General features: G+C 38.3%; 1 protein-coding gene across 1 annotated transcript in view; it reads left to right on the forward strand.

The window, feature by feature from the left end:
• LOC119421112 (protein kinase C beta type) overlaps positions 1–20,586 on the forward strand; it is a 114,510-nt gene that overhangs the window by 30,720 nt on the left and 63,204 nt on the right. The gene's annotated exons all lie outside the window — the stretch shown is intronic.

Here is a 20,586-nt window from a genome sequence, read left to right on the forward strand (position 1 = left end):
GACCTGATTGAACTTTTTTGGATTTTTCTACCTGGATTATTGAGCATGCATCAGGATATATTTAGAATGTTTTTCTTAGTTCATACCTTAGACCTTATTGCTGTTTTTCTTTTACATTTTATTGTTGGATGTAACTGGGACCCTGTGTACATACTTTTGTTCCACCACATGTACCACATGGGGTGCGAATAACAAATAAAGAGCCTTGAATCCTTGAATCCTTAAGGAATGCAAACTGTAGGAAAAAACACTATCTTCAAATCATGGCTGCAGTGATAAGTGTATATTTGCACTGTGGTGTGGGGAAATCAACAATTGAAGCTGCACAGCTTGTCCTTTGTGCGATGGGTTCAGGTTTCTGATCAGTTTTTTCTGTCCCATTTATCATGGCCGGTTTTGTGTTTTTGTTTGCATTGCTATTTACACTAGGGTTGGGCGACAGACTAAATCAGCAGCCGTCGGTCAAGCAACTTAGAGTTGATGATAAATTTGTTGGGGGGAGGGCGTGGGTGTGTGTCTTTATTTACAGCGGTGGATGGGACTATTGTTTACAACTGTAGAAGGACTTGTAGCCGAAAAGAATACTGTCACTGATTTGGGATCAGGTTGGTTTTACACTAATGAGTTACCGAAATTGTCTGACAAAAAATAAACCAAATTCACAAAAGCCACTGTCTCACTGCAGCTGTTGGGACGGTTGGGCAAAACTGCAAGAAAAGAGAGACAATTTCTATTTCATTTTTCATTAATTCAACCTTTATTTATACAGGTTAACCCCATTGAGCCTCGGGGACTCATTTACAAGAGACCTTATTTTAACAATTAAAGAGTGATGACAACAGTGGACAACAAAGACAACAACAGACAATCATAAATGATGCATACAAATTTTTTTTTAAACAAGTGAAAATAAAATGGTAATTAAAAGGAAATGTAGCACAACACCCCCCCCCCCCCCCCCCAGCTAGGTTATAAGTCGGTGTAGAAAACTAAAAACAGGAACATGTCTATGTTTTTTCCCAGGAACTTAACATATGTTTAAAGCTACTTAGAGAGGTCAAGGTCGAGAGCTTCAGATCTTTTTGCAAGATATTCCACGGAACAGGAGCAGAGTAGGAGAAGACCCTTTTGCCTAGTTCAGTTCTCACTGAAGGGACACTGCATGTAATAATGTCCTGAGAGTGAACGCTGTAGCTGCACTCACACAGTGACATGTAGAAGATGTATGAAGGCAAAAGACCAACAAGTGATTTAAGGAAGAAAATATACCAGTGAGAGAGTCTGCATGAAGTTAATGATGTCCAGTTAACCAGTGAATACAGGGTGCAATGATGGGTACAATAGTTACAGCCAGTTATTAATCTTAGAGCACCATGATAGACAGCATCCAACATCTGCAGGGTGCTTGTAGGAGCGTTTGTGTAAATAATGTCACTGTAGTCAATGGAGGGAAGGAAAGTCGCAGTTACAAGGCATTTCCTAGCATTCAGAGTTAGACAGGATCTGTTTCTGAAAAAGAAACCCAATTTACCTTTCAGTTTCCTTACTAGGTTTTCCACACGAAGTTTAAAAGAGAGATGCGATTCGACCATGATACCCAAATATTTGTAGGAATCGACAAACTCAATAGGGACACCAGTCGAGGATAAAATCAGAGGAAGAACTGCTGGGACCAGCTTCCAGTTTGAAAAAAAGAATCCCTTTGGGTTCGTCTGCGTTTAACATAAGTTTGAGACTGAACAAATCAGACTGGATGATGTCGAAAATGGATTGCAAAAGCTGGAAAACCTTAGCAACTATTTTCGCTTGACAATAAACAACTGTGTCATCAGCATAGAAATGTAAGGATGCATCAGGGATGCTCTGACCTACATTACCTATGTAGATTGTAAAGAGGGTGGGTCCTAAGATTGAGCCTTGTGGTACTGGGTACTAGGTATTCCATCTGAATTTTGTGACTAAGTGACCAACAAGTCATGCGGTTGCATTTTATGGAACCAATTTTTTAAATTTCAGCCATTTTTTGCCTGTACGGCTTTTAAAACTGTATTCTAGACCATCCTCATTATGCCTTCGCCCACCTCAGCCCGCTCTGTACCCACCTTGGCAGTCCCCTTCCCGATTATAATCTTTTCTACTAGATGAGCAGATATGGATCAGCATTTTAATAATTAGTTTTTATCATCAGCATGTTTTTTAGACCTGGCCATTCAAGGCTATAGCCTCAGAAATATAAGGGAAATTAGTTTTGGCATGGCAGGCCTTTAGAAATGATCAAATCCAACCTAGAAAATGGCAATTGGTGCATTTCTAATCTTTAGCTCCCAGCTAATCAAACTTTAGCTGCTACAGACAAACACTTTTTTTTTTTTTGAGTTTCTGGGAACCTTGGGTATTCTGGGACTACATTATCACAGATATCATATGTTGACAGGAGGAGTCACTGAGGGACTACTGTTCAGTGGTGGGAATGGGGCTAACTTTATCAGAATAGGGTTCGAAGAACCCCACTGTATTGCCGTGGGCATACAGTGAAAGTGTCACAGAGCGGCATAGCATGGGAGATCTGAAATCCCAAACAGCCGTCATGAAGGGACTGGCTTAAAAATATGCATGCACATAATTTCACAAAGAGAAATTATAGAGGGTCACGAAGGGACCCTTGAATCAGGCAGGTAGCCAGGGGCTAAAAAAATAGTCACGTGGAGACTTGACAATAATTAATATTGTGCTTAAAGGAAGATTTGTACCCTTTTGTCAAAAATCACTACTGAAACTTTTCTCATCAACTCCATCCTGCCTGGACTGTCATTTTCACCTCTTTACCACATTCCCAATTTTCCTGGAAAGTGGACCCCAAGTACTTGAAGTCCTGCACCTTTGTGACCTCTGCACCTTGTAGCCTCACTGTTCCACCGGCCTCTCTCTCATTCACACATGTACTCTGTCTTACTATGGCTGACTTTCATTCCTCTTCTTTCAAGTGCATACCTCCACCTCTCCAAGTTCTCTTCCACCTGTTCACTGTTCTCATCACAGATCACAATGTCATCTGCAAACATCATAGTCCACAGGGATTCCTCCCTGACCTCATCTGTTAGTCGGTCCATCACCAGAGCAAACAAGAAGGGGCTCAGAGCAGAGCCTTGATGCAACCCCACCTCCACTTTGAAGCTATCTGTCACTCCTACAGCACATCTCACCACTGTCCTGCTGTCCTCCTAGATGTCCTGTAAGAGTCTAACGTACTTCTCTGCCACTCTAGATTTCCTGATGCAATACCACACCTCCTCCCTCAGCACCCATTATGCTTTTTCTAAATCTACAAAGACACAAAGAAGTTCTTTCTGACCCTCTCTGTACTTCTCCATCAGTATCCTCAAAGCAAAGATTGTGGCCATCTGTGGTGCTCTTTCTTGGCATGAAACCATACTACTGCTCACAGTCACCTCTCATCTAAGTCTTGCTTCCTCATCTCTCTCCCAGATCTTCATTGTGTGGCTCATCAACTTAATTCCCCTTTAGTTGCTACAACTATGTACATCACCCTTGTTATTAGTGCTTAGTGTATTCTTAGTTTAGTGTATTCCTAGTTTAGTGCTTAGTGCATTCTTAGTTTAGCGTATTTCTTGGTTCATATCTTGGATCTTATTACTGTTTTTCTTTACAATTTGTATTTTTGTTGGATGTAACTGGGACCCTGTGTACATAGTTTCATTCCACCTCATGTACCACATGTGATGTGAATGACAATAAAGAACCTTGAATCTTTGAATCCTTGTTCTTAAAAATGGGCACCAGCACACTTCTTCTCCATTCCTCAGGCCTTTTTCTCACTCTCAAATATGCCATTGAATATTTGAGTCAAAAACCTCACTGCCATCTTTCCAAGACATTTCCAAACCTCCACTGGTATGTCATCACGTCCCACTGCCTTCCCCTTCTTTAGACTTTTTGAAGCTTTCTGGACTTCACCCTCACAAATCATTCCACTTCCTGGTCCACAGTTTCTATGACCTCTATCTTCTTTCTCTTTCATTTTCACTAAGCCTCATCTGTGACACCTAATATGTTTATTGCTGCTGCACTATTTGGCTGTATCATGTATGTCACTCCCTTACCATCATAATTCATCTCACCGTTACTCACTACCTGTGGAATAACCTGTCACACAACCTGTGTAGTATATGTTATGTGTGGTATACATACCTGTATACATCATGTGCATTTAAGCAATATTACTACCTGTGAAATACTTATTTGTATTAATTCATCCTACTTACACTGTTATATTCTACCATGTTGTATATTTTATTATTTATTATTAACCTTTTATTTAAATAGACAAATCCCATTGAGATCACAGATCCCTTTTGCAAGGAAGGCCTGGGCCTGAAGGCAGCCTAACATGCATGTTTTTGGTCTGTGGGAGGAAACCGGATCACCCGGAGAAAACCCACGCACGAGAAGAACATGCAAATTTCATTTGGGCCTTGTAAATATTATATTTCTTTTTCACTTTTTGGAACTTTATTTTGTTTTTTTTTTATTGCATGCTTTAGTGTTTTTATTAAATTTTTTTAATCGAGTCAAAACGGCTCTTCTCATCCCGAACACTTCATTGCATCGTTGGCCTTGTGTTGACCTGCATATGACAACAAACAATAAACAAACAGTACTACAAACTACAAGCACTAAACTTTGCATTTTATTTTTGCTTTAAATTTGGCATTAACTGTTAGCATCAATCCTGTTTGTCTGTTAGCAAAATATTTCATGAACTACTGGCCAAAATTTAATGAAATTCTTAAAAGAAATTAGAGGTTCTACGTCTACAACTCTAACTTTGGAGTCAATTCAGTTCAAGATGGCTGCCACAGTGAAATAATTTTAACAAGTACAAAAACAGCCCTAACTCAGGCAGTCTGACAGATTTTGACCTAAAGTTTTGTGTGATGGTAGCTAGCATTTTCCTTAACACAAACTCTGAGTACTAACAGAGCTCTGAAGATTTTACAATATTACATTTTGCATTTTGCAGTTTACTTTATAGTGCTTGAATCTTTTGTATTCAACCCTCAAACGTCTCATCATCTCTGTTGTTTTGTGCAGCTCTCTACTCTCCCCTTCATGTCCTCTCTCCCACTCTTTCTCCCTCATCCTCTTCATACCACCTCTCCTCTCTCTCACCGGGTTAACGAGTAAATCACTGGATAAAACTTCACAGTACAATGACCACCTTTTTTTTTATCAAATAAAACACAGGAAACAGAAATATAAAGTACTGGTACTCCTGCTGAACACACTCAAGCTTTCCATTTCTCCAACTTGTTCTTTCTTATCCTCAGATTCTTTTTTTCTCTTGCTGTCTGGCCCAAAACAGCAGGTACTGTTTGCGGGGGAGTTGAGAGAAACCAAGAGGAAGTGGCAGTGAAGGTTAGAGGGAGTGAGGGAAGAAGGAGGAGACAGTTGGAAGGTTTTATGTAAAATACACGAGAGTTACAGGATTGTGTGCGCTGACCGAACGTAGTCAACAGTTGCGGAGGTAGATGTACTTCTGCAGTGAGAGGACATGAACAGCCCTCTAGACACAAACACACACACACACACACACACACACACACAAATCAATCTTTGTCCATGTAACAATTGCCTGTGTAAATGTTACATTTAATACTGTTATTTTTTACTTTAAAAAAAATGCAATTATTTCAGAGACACAAACTTGGAGAATGGTATGAGTTTCCCTGATGATGGCTTTTGTGTCTATCTGTTAGCATACTTTTTTTTTTTGGTAAACTTTTGGACAAATTTAATGAAACTCTTGAGTATTTTTTTTATTAAATACAAATTAATACCCATGTTGCTTTGTGTAGTCAACCTACTGTAAAGTGGCCACCACAGCTAAACACCAGAAAGGCTTTAACTCTGTCAGTCCTGCAGATATTGAGTTAAAATTTGGTGTGATTGTAGTTGGGAGTAAGCGCCAACACATACTTTGAGCACTAACAGATGCTGCTTTCCCTAAAACCTTTATTGGGTCACCTGTTTTAGCTTCTCACGCAGTCCCGCTCTTTGAACAAAGCATAGTAGAGATGTGAAATAAGATGAACTTCCTGTTTGCTCTTCTGCTTCTTTATTGTCTGATATGTGATATCTGTCTGTCTTAGGTGAAACATAAAAGTGTGAAATGAAAAAGCATTAGACAGAGGAATATAAATTAAGAGAAGACGGTGGAGTGAGTGAGAGGCAGGAGGGACGATGGAGAGAATAAGGGTGGAGGTGTTAGCTGGATCACATACAATCTGCATGTGCCAGGACTTTCGCAACGCTGGCACAAACCTGAGACTGAAATCGAACAAAGCATGAAGCTGGCCAGACTAGTGTCTGCTGAAAAGGAACAATTGTACTGTAATGTTCTTTTTTTTACATTAAATCCACAATAACCGCTTTTGGCTGATGATGTAGTATTTTCTTATCACAGCTCTTCAGATTTAATTACTTTCCTAGCTTGACGTTCCCATCCAGACTTTCAGTTTAATTTAAGGCTATCAAAGCAGTCCTTTGACAAAAATCCAATTTAGTCAAATCTGAAATAAGATTCTGTTAAGAGGCCTGTTGAAGCTGACTGACAGTACGAACGATAGACAACGAAGAACACCTGGGGTGATTGGAATAGAGGACAGGTGTGATGGGCTGGCACCATGAGGGCGAGCAGGGAAACACAAGGATCACAAGACACAAAACACACTCATCCTCTCACCATGGTATACATTGAAACTAAAAACTTTTCTGTGTCTACGTTTAGTCTTAAATGATTTGGCTTCGTTGGAGTAGATGTTTTAAGATGGGGAAAACTGGTACATTTTTCAAACGTCTGGATCTTTTTAGGCCTCAATTTTTGCTGACCCAAAAGAATGAACTTCGAAGTAATAAAATTTTATTGATTTCATCTTACATTATGTTATCATTTGTTCGGACAAAGGATCTCATATTATGCCTTAAACCATCCATCCATCCATCCATCCATCCATTATCTTTACCCGCTTATTCCATTTTGGGTCATGGGGGTTGCCGGTGCCCATGTCCAGCAATCACTGTGCGAGGGGCGGGGTACACCCTGGACGGGTCGCAAGTCCATCACAGGGCCGCATAGAGACAAACGAGACAAACAAACATTCACTCTCTCACTCACACCTAGGGACAATTTAGAGTTACCAATCAGCCTAACATGCATGTTTTTGTTCTGTGGGAGGAAACCGGAGCACCCGGAGAAAACCCACGCATGCACGGAGAGAACATGCAAACTCCACCCAGAAAGGCCCCTGGACCGGGGTTTGAACCAAGGACCTGCTCGCTGAGAGGCAGCAGCTCTACCAGTTGCGCCACCGTGCTGCCCTGCCTTAAACCAAGACAAAAATATTATCAAGACTTTTTAATCACTGTGATCTGCACAAATTAAAAACACGTTTTTATAATCAATTTTTATAAAATGTCTTTGGAAGACAAGGCAACTTCAAAAGATCTCTTAGGCTAAAATGTAATTGGTTTGTTTACAACATTGCTTATCTTACAATCATCTCCAACAGGAGGTCACTGTTTGCCTGCCAAGTGAAATCTGCTTTTGTGTAGCAGCTTTAAAAACTGTTTCATGTAAAACAAGAGGAGAAGAAAGGATTCACTGATGGAAGGGAGAAAGAGGAGGAGTGACATGGGTGTGCTGACTCACTGTGACCCCTATCCCTGCTTCACCAGCAGCATTGTGGGTATTTATACATTAGCGTAGGCTGTGTACCCCCTTATATAAGTCTTATACACACACACAGACACGAGGGGAGGTGCACGGGGTGAATGGTGCGTTCTGTTCTGATCATTGACTTTGTTCTTCTTTCATTTCCTTCTCATCTTGCTCCTCTTGTCTTTCACTGGTTGCACAGGCCTTGTCTTTGTGTCTTCCACCCCACTCATCAGGTTGCTTCCTTTTCTTCGAGACAGTAGGAAGAGCAAGAAACAAAAACGGCAACAGAAGTGTAGCTCACCAAGACCTCTCTCGACGCTCTTTAAACATCGTGCCAGGTCTGCCAGGCTGCAGTCAGGGAGACGATCTAACGCAAGTGGTTTGTAGCTGATCCAGTCAGTCAGTCAGTGGAGATACTATCAGTGTGAAAGGTTTTGTTTGGGAGATATTTTAGAAAAAGTTGGTGATATGATGGCTTTTTAGGATAATTCGTAGGGAAATGATAGACACTTTCTCTGTGTATGTTGTACTCTCAGATTCTCTCTTTGACACTAAAGTAGGCATGTCGCGATAAACAATAAATCAATTAATCGCATGATAAATGAAAATTATCAACCTCATTTTCATTTATCGGCTTTATCGTTTCTTCGTGTCTCTCTCTTTCTACTGGACACTGGATGACAAAAGGCTCAACTCCGGTGCTCTTCACTGACCTGATCTGTTTTAACGTCCAAAAATCACGTTTTTGGATTGTTAAAAGCAGCTAAGCTGAGAAGCTAAGCTACAAGCTAAGCTAACAGGCCGACCTGGGTAAAAAACCTCCGTCTTGTCAAAGCTCCAAAATTCACAGTTGAAACCCATGCCTTCATGTATAAAGTTGTTTTTCTCCGCAAAAAGAAGCTGAGAACTTGTTTACTGTTTTTTTATTAAAAGTTTTGTGTGTAAAATGCTATGCTAAAGAGCTCAAACCACACCTAGCAACTGCCATTTTGAGAACCGATAAAAAGGGAGGAGACAGCCCATGTCATGTCAAGGGGCCTCCCTCCCATTTTTCTTAAAGAGACACACTCTTCGCTCCCTCACTATTCATCCTTCAGTTCAAACAGTCATATACTGCCATCCAGTGATTGAAAAAAGGTACTACACTCAAAACAAATTAACAAAAATTTCTTCTTAAATTTGACAATAATTACTAATTATTGTCAAATTTCAAACAATATTATCATTTATCGCAATAATTTCTGAGACAATTAATCGTCCAGTAAAATTTGTTATCGTGACAGGACTATGGTGAAGCAACCTGTATTTCTGCTCAGTTAATTCCTCCCTTGGAGTTTGGATTGTTCATCTCGAGGGGATCTTTGACATATTTTACAACACATAAAACCCACTCAAAGAAATGTAGACATGACTGTAGCATTCCTTGGATGAAGAAATTTAGTGGCTGGTTTAGTTTGATTGTAAATTTAGCTTGAAACATTGGTACTAATAAGCAGCCAGAGGGATTCAGGTGTTTTTAAGGTTCATGATTCTTTATTGTCATTTGCATCACGTGGTAAATGAGGTGGAATGAAATTGTGTACGTAAAGTCCCAGAAATATGTCAAAAGTATTTTAATTTCTGATGTTGCACCTTCAGGATTTTTAGCCGTCTTGTGCCAGTCTGAAGGTACACACATTTACCTGATCAACAACAGACACAGTTTCAGTTTTAAGTCTAATCATAACCCTCAATGAGCCCTTTGCATCTGTTCAAAAATAGACTGCATTTATCACCAGCTTAGTTCTTTTAGCTTAATTGCCAAAGAGCACAAACTATGGTTTTTACACAAGCCCTTACAGAATAGTTTTGCAGTATGTCTTAAAAGCTGAACCCTTATTTAAGCCAGCTCTGGGAGTTCATAATCACCAATTGAGTCAGCCATATCTCACGGTCATGTGCGTTTTCATAAATGAAACCAAATGAGGCAGGGTTGACAACAAGTACTACACATAAACACATGTCTACTGTTTCTAGACCTTGTGATTGCACAGCTCTGATGTATTCTCTGTATCAATCTATTCAGCTCTGTCACTGCTTCTTTTGTTGGAGGCTCAGAGGCATAACAGTGTTTGGTTGACTTTAATCTCCCCATGCCATCTCAGTTTTTACAAATGAACCAGGATGGCAGAAGGGTGATTTCAAAGGTGAGAATTCATAAAATTTTAATAACTAAATAAATTGTAGAATAAAAACAGAATTTTGTTTAATGGTTGACATAAATGAGCTATGCTGGCTGTACACTGACAACATGCTTCTATGGAATTATAAAAAGACACATCTTTATTTATCTTTATTATACAACCGGATTCCAAAAAAGTTGACACTAAACAAATTCTGAATAAAAACTGAATGCAATGATGTGGAGATGGCAAATGTCAATATTTTTTTTCGTAATATAACATAGATGGCAGATCAAAGTTTAATCTGAGTAAATGTAACATTTTAAAGGAAAAATATGTTGATTCAAAATTTCACAGTGTCAACAAATCCCAAAAAAGTTGGGACAAGTAGCAATAAGTGGCTGGAAAAAGGAAATTGAGCATACAACGAACAGCTGGAAGACCAGTTAACACTAATTAGGTCAATTGACAACATGATTGGGTATAAAAAGAGCTTCTCAGAGTGTCAGTGTCTCTCAGAAGCCAAGATGGTAAGAGGATCACCAATTCCACCATTGTTGCGCAGAAAGATAGTACAGCAATACCAGAATGGTGTTACCCAGCGTAAAATAGCAAAGAGTTTTAAGTTATCATCATAAACTGTGCATAACATCATCAAAAGAGTCAGAGAATCTGGAACAATCGCTGTGCGTAAGGGTCAAGGCTGTATAACTCTACTGGATGCTCGTGATCTCCGGGCCCTTAAACGTCACTGCACCTCAAACAGGAATGCCACTGTCAAGGAAATAACAGAATGGGCTCAGGAATACTTCCAGAAAGCATTGTCAGTGAACACAATCCAACATGCCATCCGCCGTTGCCAGCTGAAACTCTACAGTGCAAAGAGGAAGCCATTTCTAAGCAAGCTCCACAAGCTCAGACGTTTGCACTGGGCCAGGGGTCATTTAAAATGGAGTGTGGCAAAATAGAAGACTGTTCTGTGGTCAGATTAGTCACGATTTGAAGTTCTTTATGGAACATTGGGACGCCATGTCATCCGGACCAGAGAGGACAAGGATAGCCCAAGTTGTTATCAACGCTCCGTTCAGAAGCCTGCATCACTGATGGTATGGGGTTGCATGAGTGCTTGTGGCATGGGCAGCTTGCATGTCTGGAAAGGCACCATTAATGCAGAGAACTATGTTCAGGTTCTAGAACAACATATGCTCCCATCTAGACGTCATCTCTTTCAGGGAAGACCCTGCATTTTTCAACACGATAATGCCAGATCACATTCTGCAGCAATCACAACATCATGGCTACATAGGAGAAGGATCCGGGTACTGAAATGGCCAGCCTGCAGTCCAGATCTTTAACCTATAGAGAACATTTGGCGCATCATAAAGAGGAAGGTGCGACAAAGAAGGCCCAAGATGATTGAACAGTTAGAGGCCTGTATTAGACATGAATGGGAGAGCATTCCTATTTTTAAACTTGAGAAACTGGTCTCCTCTGTCCCCAGACGTCTGTTGAGTGTTGTAAGAAGAAGGGGGGATGCCACACAGTGGTAAAAATGGACTTGTCCCAACTTTTTTGGGATTTGTTGACGCCATGAAATTTGGAAACAACAGATTTTTTCCTTAAAATGATACATTCTCTCTGTTTAAACTTTTGATCTGTGATTTGTGTTCTATTCTGAATAAAATATTAGATGTTGGCACCTCCACATCATTGCATTCAGTTTTTATTCACAATTTGATTAGTGTCCCAACTTTTTTGGAATCCGGTTTGTATTTTTTATTTTTATCTTTCAGTTTTTTATTATGAATGATAAATTAGACTGAACTGTCATGAACTGGTTGTACGTTATAGTATTTTTCACAGTCATTATACTTGTGTGGTTGTATAGCTTGGATTGATACTCTGAGTCTCTTCTGGATAACTGAACTTCTCACCCTATCTTTAAGGGAGAGTCCATCTACCCTGCCGAGGAAACATTTCAACCACTTGTGTCCGCGATCTCATTCTTTCGGTCACTACCCAGAGATCATGAGGATAGGAACGTAGACTGACCGGTTAACAGAGAGCTTCACCTTACAGCTCAGCTTTGTCTTCACCAAAACGGACCGACACAGAGTCCGCAATACTGCAGATGCTGAACCAATCCGTCTGTCAATCTCACGCTCCATTCTTCCCTCGCTTATGAAAAACCCCCCGATATACTTGAACTCTTCCACTTGAGGCAGAACCTCACCCTCGACCCGAAGAGAACAATCCACCTTTTTCCGACTGAGGGCCATGACCTCAGATTTGGAGGTGCTGATTCTCATCCCAGCCACTTCACACTCAGTTGAGAACTGCTCCAGTGAGAGCTGAAGATCACGGCACGATGACGCCAACAGGACCACATCATCTACAAAGAGCAGAGATGGGCTCATAGTTCATGAAGTAAACTCCAAGCTCCTTATTTGGATTCGACCAGTTCAATTTTAATAGTGCCAAAGTATTGAAAGCAAGTAAAACCAAAAGTAAAATCCTAGCAGATTTTTGGTATATTACGCTGTTTTTTTAAATTATTAAAGTCACTGATTAAATATTTCAACGCACAGCAGAAATGCAGCCATCATACACAGTCTATCTGCATTTATCTGAAAAATGACTGGCGTTCCACCAGGACTATAGGTTAATACATATAATTACCCACCTATCTCTGTCACCCTGAACATGGCTGCAGAGTCTGACAGCGTTTAAATGTGGGACATCGCTGTACAGCGTGTCACTACGTCTCACAGGCACACACAAACAAATCCCCGGGTGCACACACATGTTGGCAGCTCATTAGATGCAGGAGACTGTGTACAACATCTGTGATCTGCCAACGCTTCATAAACAGAATCTTCTGGAACGAGAGGAGATTGGTTGAGCATAATGAAAATAAAAGGAAGATCAGGACATAAGCGTGAAAAAGATATTAGTAAAATGTAGGCCATGGCATATGAGCATAAAATGGTTTCATCTGCCTTTTTAGTTATATTTAGTAAAATATTTGGTTCAGTTTGAGGCTAATCTATTCCACGTACGTGAAGTTTGTCCCCCAAAGCAGAGTTGAATCTGAAGATGTTACATTAAACAAGAAAGTCTGAATCTGTGTAGTTTAAAGCAGTTCAAAAATCCTATATTTTACTAATAACAGTAATGTTCAACTAAGCACCCATCTTGTAAGATGATGCAACCTTGATGTAATATGAGACTCATTGTTTGGTGTATTAATACGCATGAACCATAAGCTGAATGAACCGTAAGCTGTTACATATCTAGGTTGTTGATTAGTGGTGATAAAAAGAGGAAACGTGCAACACAATCAAATTTTTCTAGTGAGAAACATAATTTTTTTGTGATCATGAGTATTCTTTGATGGTAAAATGCTCTGGGGAAAAAAAACCCAAAAAACATCCTTAATACAGTGGAACTGCTCCACATCAGTAAATTTTTCAGTAATTGTTAAAATCAGTTGTAGCACAGACAAATATTAGCTGAAATGGAGCATCGTCATCATTTTACAGACGTACAACTTGCACAAGTGATGAAACTCCTGGTTTTCTCTCTTTCTCACATGGAACAAATGGTTTAAACTGGTATTTATTATTAATAAAAAATTCCTGTAGCCCCCATAGAAAAGTAACAAACTTATAACATGTATGCTAACTTTATTTTTATTTATTGCTAAAATGTAAAAAAAAAAATTAAATTTCATATACCTTATGTTTTGCGTTAGAGTGCAAACATGTTAATACATGTTAACACTAACAAAACAAAAAAAGCTGGTTTACATGATTCAGCACTCTAATTTACCGTATTTGCCCCCGTACACGTCCAAAAATGTCTAATAAAGTGGGAAAAAACATAAATAAGTAGCTTTGCCGTTTTACGTCGCATTTATTATGCGTCACTGCTGACGACCTGGAAACGTGGGCTGGTGTTGTGCCAAAAATCGATTGGCTGCCAAATGGCGGTCGTAGGAGCGTGCACGGTAGGACTTGAACAAGAATTTAACAAGATTAACACTTAAAAACAATTATTTGTTTGCTTGAAATTCAAGCTTCTCTGTTTAACTTTTCCTTAACAAATGCACTTTAATTGTCAAATCAGCTGCATTTCACCTGGGCAGCGCGGCGAAATGCAGCTGATTTGACATTTGCTCCATGAGTTCCGGAGTGAGACAAAGATGGCTTGGTATGGCAAGCCAAGTGTCTCATTAATAACCAATTTTACCTATTAATGAGACACTTGGCTTGCCATATTAGTCGAGGGCCCTCTAACGGCTGTAAATAGTAGTGTTCAATATTTTCCATGTCAGGATGAATGAAATTGTTAGATCTCAGCCAAAAATGGGGTTATAAATATGAGGAAAACAACGTGCATGTCACTTCAGTGCATAAGTCACAGGACTTGCAAATTTATGCAAAAAGATGTGACTTATATGGCAAAATATACGTTAATAAAGAAAAAGCTATTAAGTGAAGAGTAACCACAAGTTTTTTTTTTTTTTTTTGGCAACATGAATGATACATGGAGTCCTCATTGTTGGAAAAACAAGAGCAGAAATATGCCAAAACATTCAGGAAGGACAATGTTTATACGTGACAGTATATGGACGTGGGAGTGGAAATGTATTTCTGTCAAAAGAGAAAAGAAAACGGAGTTAAAATGAACAGAGTGGCCCCTCACGCCCTGAAACAGCCCTACAAGAGATGAGAGACGCAAAAGAGGAAGGAGAGACGAGGCACTGTCACTGAGCAGGAAGACAGAAAGACATTTATCAACAGAAAACAGGAAAACATTTCAGGTGTGGTCTTACTCCCTAATTTCAGATAAATTAGTTTAAACACTGATGACGACCAGATTTATTTAAATGCATCATCACATGGGACAGACTAAAATTTACTTTTTTTAAATTTATATAGAGTATGTTCTTGAAATTTAGAGGCTGTAAATGTTTAAAGTCACACTTAGATTAGTTTTCTGGATTTAACCATCATAATACTTAATAAAAAAAGTGACCATTTGAAAATGTTGCAAATGTAATATAGAGTAGGTTTTATATTTATGCAGTATATGAAATTATTTACTTTTATTTCTGTCTTGTCATTTCTGTCCAATCAAACAATAACCTAATCGTCAACTTTTATCCATATTTTTTTCTTTTAAAATCCATTTATCTATCCCGTTTTATCTTTTACTTGCTCTATATAAACTACTTTCTGGTTTCCAATTAAAAAATGTGCCGGTTCAACTAGGAGAGAATAAATATGCATGTTTTCCATAAAAGTTCTGGAAATTCTCCAGTATTCGGTTTTACACTTTTTCCTCTATTGTTCTGGAGCAACACCAGATGGCAACTCACCTTTTTTTTCCACTGTCAGCATTAACAACTAAGCAGCGAAGCATCTTTCATTTCCAACAAAGTCCATGCTCAATAGTCCAGGTATACAATCCAACCATTTTCAGTCAGGTCATCTGGACAGTTTCTTTTTTTGTGTTGAAACGTTTTACCTTCCATCCAGAAGGCTTCATCAATCAAGGAAACACAACACAAAACTAATTCTTCCCCCAACAGCTTACTCCAAAGTGGAACAAACCAGTTATGTTGGTGCTAAGATGGTCTCTTTGGCACGCCCCCTCCTCCAGTGCTGGCCCTCCTCCTCGTCAACAGTAATGTCAAACTGGTTCAAAACCAACAAAGTCCATGCTCAATAATCCAGGTATACAATCCAACAATTTTCAGTCAGGTCATCTGGACAGTTTCTTTTTTTGTGTTGAAACGTTTTACCTTCCATCCAGAAGGCTTCATCAGTGTTGTGTGTTTCCTTGACAGAGGAAGAAAGGGCGTAAAAATAATTGCCAAGTCTTTGTGTGACTTAGTTCGCTGTGGCGACTCCTAATGCAGGGAGCAGCTGAAAGAAGAAGAAGAAGAAAATTATATATATATATATATATATATATATATATATATATATATATATGGCCAATAACCGATATTTAATTTTTACCACTAATAACTGCGATACAATACTGTGCCGATAATATTGTGCATCTGTACAAAAAAATATAAATGACACATTTTCAGAGTAATTTGATTTTTGACATTTCCCTTTCACTCCACTACAAACTCATCAAGCTGCTCACCTTTTTTTATTTGTTTTGTTCTTAGATTAGATCTTGTTTAAATCATTAAAAAGCAGTGTTTCAGATCAACAAAGATGTGCAAATATTTGTGGAAATAATTACTGAATAATTAGAGGTAAAACAAAAAAGGAACACGTTTTTATTACTGAGCCTATGTTTGTGGAGAGGCTTTATTTATTTTGGCCCTCGGGTCGAATTATACAAAAGCTTATAGTAGATTATCTTAGTGCATGTGTGTGTGTTTTGTTTGGGGGTTTGGCTGGAGCAGTCCTCCAAAAGAAGCAGTTGCCTTGAAGCAATATGTGCACACAGCTCACACCGCTCCTCGTATCCCTCCACCTGCACCTTGTGCGTTTTCAATCTGCGATATCATTGGAATGAGTGGGTGGTTCTTGTGTGTGTAATGTGTGTGTGAGCGCAGCACCATATCATTACAGTGAGTAGGTGGTGTAACCAGAGAGAAAATATTGCGTGGGAGTGAAGTACCATTCAGGTGCACATGATTTTTGTGTGTTTTGGAAAGTGTTTTCGTGGTAATTATAACCCTTGTGGTCAGCGCACATTTCCCAGTAGATATGAATTCACTTGAATATGATACAATAAATCCCTGCTAATGGCTATTGGTGAAATCACAAAATGTGCTAGAAATTATATTAAAAAAAGATTCAAAAAGAAACCTTTTGAATTTCTCAGTCCTTCTAACCATCGATGCCACTTCTTTACTTCTTTTGCATGACTCAGAAGTGCAGTGAAAAATGAACCCTGTATGAAATACAAAAACTGTGGTTTACAGTTTTCTCCACGCTCATGTGTACTTCCCTAATGCATCAGTTATGTCATGTGGAAAGTAAAGTTATTCTGTGGCGAACAAAGTTTTGTAGTAAGAAGACAATGAAAAACAACCTGCTAATAACGGATGGATGAAAAACATCTTTTAGGTCACACTTCATTCAGTCTATAAAAAATTATTTCATTATGAGTCATAAACATAAATTATTTTGATTTATTTTAAGCCATGATCTGTGCCTAACCTTAAACAAATAATTTTAAATTCCTCACCTATGATATCATTGTTGTACAAAATATTATTACCTTATTATTATTTGTCCATTTGCTACTTTTTCAAGTAATGTTGGGAGCCTGGTGACCTGACTTCAGCTTGTTAATTAACAGGATTATCTTCATTAATGAGCTTTGTTTTGTTTGTTTCGACAGTGTTATCTTCCAAAGATAGATTTGTGGTTTAACAGTTTGATGAACAGCTTTCCTCATTTTGAAACTATTACTTTTTAAAACTGTGATTTAACTTATAATCGTAAACCATCATATCATCGCATCATGGTAAATCATAAAATCACCCTGCGATTCATCACGAACAACACTTTTTGAAACGACTATATGTTTTATGCCTTAAAAAGGTTTACACTTAAAGAAACCTAACTCAGAGTGCAAACAAATAATTCACCTTTATTGTTTAAACTTTAAACTATTTTAATAGTTTTGTACCCAACACTCAAATAATCTACCCCAACCTTAAAGTGTCCACTTGCTGCCATTTTACTGTTTAGCCTTTAATCATTGATATGGAGGCCAAATTTCTGTCCTAATTAACATTTTAATAAAAATATATGTCAGCATCAAGCAATGGCTCAGTTTACAACAAAACACAAATGCGACTTTTTAATTAGATATAAACTATTTCATTTAGTTGTCTTGTTTTGACTGCAGCTATCATTTGAAACTCTCTTGCACATTTAGTTGGTCTCTGAATCTGATTGGACAGACACACCATGCTCGATCATAAAGACCGTGTTTGGGTTTGTGATATTTTGAACCTCCTGTGTTCGTCTTGCCTACCAATGGAGCTGACATGCTGTAGATCCAGGTGGAGATGACAAGCCCGACGTGCCTCAAAGCTTTCTTGTTTTTGCACCGCTGGTTGTCATCAACCTGGAACGTGAAGCCAAGTCAACCTGTTTCGTCTCGTTACGCTTCTGATTGGAGAAGCTATCTTTGTTTTGTGCCTGAAAAATGTTGACTTTATTGAGCTCTCGATACGGCCTTCTATAAAATAGAAAAGCATTAACAAAGACATTAAACTGCACTGAACATTCCAACAATTTTCAGTCAGGTCATCAGGGCAGTTTCTTTTTTTGTGCTGAAACGTTTCACCTTCCATCCAGAAGGCTTCATCAGTCAAGGAAACACACAACACAAAACTGATTCTTTCCCCAACAGCTTACTCCAAAGTGGAACAAACCAGTTGTACACTGAACATTATATAGATTCAGAAGGATCCCCGTCTAAGAATAACAGCTGTTCAGGAGCGACAGTAAGAAAGTGTAGGTGGGGAAGACGGAGCCGAGAAAATCCTTTTTTATGTTTCCCATCATTAAAGCTTTTAATTATAGTGTGCTAATTGCTGCTTCTAAAAGTGAAGATCTCACCTGCTAAAAGTCACATGTAATTTACTCAAATATCAACAAAAAAAAGCCAAGTGAAAAATTGATTTTTCTTAAAAATCTGTAATTAGACGCATCAAAGTCATCTGCCAAAGACTGTAATATCATTTAATAAGCAAATAAACTTTGGCAAAAGTATATTTGCATTTGGAACTGATAAGTTCATATTATTGTACCATCTAAAGTTAGATAAAATATTTTATTGAAACGGACAGATGAGTGTTAATAGGTATTCACAGTGGTGAGCACAGTTGATCAAAAAGTTAGCTTCACTTACCACTTATTAGCTAACTAATAAAGTTAGCTTTGCTAACGCTAAAGCACTAAACTGATTTTAAAAATTTATCAGAAGCTAACGCTAAAGCGCTAACTTTTATCATACACTGCTGTCGCTGACACTTTAAGACTGTCTGTATTGTGACAACGTTGTAAGTGAACACAACTCAAAACGGTTCATAAATCAGGTAAAGCGGACCGCTCAGAAGTGAGCTTTCAGAAATTAATCCGGTCCATCAAAACCAAAGAGGCGGAGCAGAACTCTGCTGTGCTGAAGCAGTGATGCATTCAATGTGTGTCGGATGTCTCCCTCATGTCATGACGAATTAACTCACTTTGCCTATCATCTTTGCGATTAACTACTTTTATAAACAGACCACAAAGTTGCTTTGTGTCTTCATCAATATTCTCTCAGTAATAAATATGTTTGTATAAAGATGTGTGAATTCATGTGTGAGAGAGTCACGTCCCAGAGATAGTGTGAGCATTGCAAAGCATGCTAGGTCGAAATTATATGTGCAATTTTCTGACTGTTTACAGTGTTTCTGAGTGTGAAAATAGGTTTTTCCTGTTGTTTTCCTCTTCTGGTTTGGTTTAGCTTTTATGTTGAAGTCTCTGTTATTTGCTATAAACTGACACCACGAGTCAGAGACTGCTTGCGTTAAATATGAGGTGGAAAAGCACAGTCAGGTGGTGCTTAGCTTTGTTTAGCTACACATAGCAAAGCTCTGTGAAAATTACCATTGTACCGTATGATTTCAGTGCGGAGAACTATCTTTTTTTGAAATTATCGGACTTAAATTTACCAGATTTAAATTAGCAGGAGATAATTCTGCTAAAGGTTTTTCAAAGTTAGCAAAAATGCTAATCTGCTACATGGAAGGTTAGCTCTGCTATTAGCAGATTAGTGGGTTAGCCAAACCATGCCCACCACTGTGTATTTGAGTCCTTGATTAGAAAGGACACAAACATGATAAACATTACGTATGCAACGGCAAAGCTCTTAACACTACATAGATTTTAACATTTCTTATAATTTTATTAATTTATATTATATTGTTTATTTTATGACTTTGGAGAAGGTTATTCTCTTACAGCCAATCATGCTATTACATGTGTGTGTAAGTTTCTGTTTGTGTCATTTGCCATCTGTTAGCAAAATATCTCATTAATTACTAGAACAATAAAATTTTTTGATTGCGTTTTTTTATTTTCCGGTAAGCTTTATTCATACAAGTAGTATTGAATCACAAGGACTCATTTTTAAGTAAGTCTACAACTGATCCAACTTTTCAAGTCGTCTCAATTCAAGATGGCTTCCACAGCTATTTGACCTTAGCTAGCATCACAATGGTTCTAACTCACTGAATTGTACAAATATTAATGTAAAATACAGAGTGCTAACCAATCAGTTGAGATCTGTGTTTTAAACTTTTGGAATTAGCCCTCTTTGTTAGCACCATAGTCCATGATAGGATTTTATTGAAACTTAAAGAAAGTAATCGTTGGATGTTAGGAGCCTTTTCCCACAAGACGGGACACGATCCTGGGTCCACATGAATGAGATGAAATTCTATTTAAAGACTATTTTCAAGAAAAAAATGCTTTAAAAAATTGCCACGTTTTTCTGATTATTTTGTCACAACATTCATATAAAAATATAAATGTATCTGTTTATTGTTTACTGTTATTTATCAGTCAGAAAGAACAGAATTTAATAGAAATTATTTAAATAAACTGTTTTGACAGAGTTCTAATGAAAACATTTTATCACAGCCATTCA

This window comes from Nematolebias whitei, chromosome 15, assembly GCF_014905685.2.
Source record: "Nematolebias whitei isolate Nwh7 chromosome 15, NemWhi1, whole genome shotgun sequence".
Taxonomy (NCBI): domain Eukaryota; kingdom Metazoa; phylum Chordata; class Actinopteri; order Cyprinodontiformes; family Rivulidae; genus Nematolebias; species Nematolebias whitei.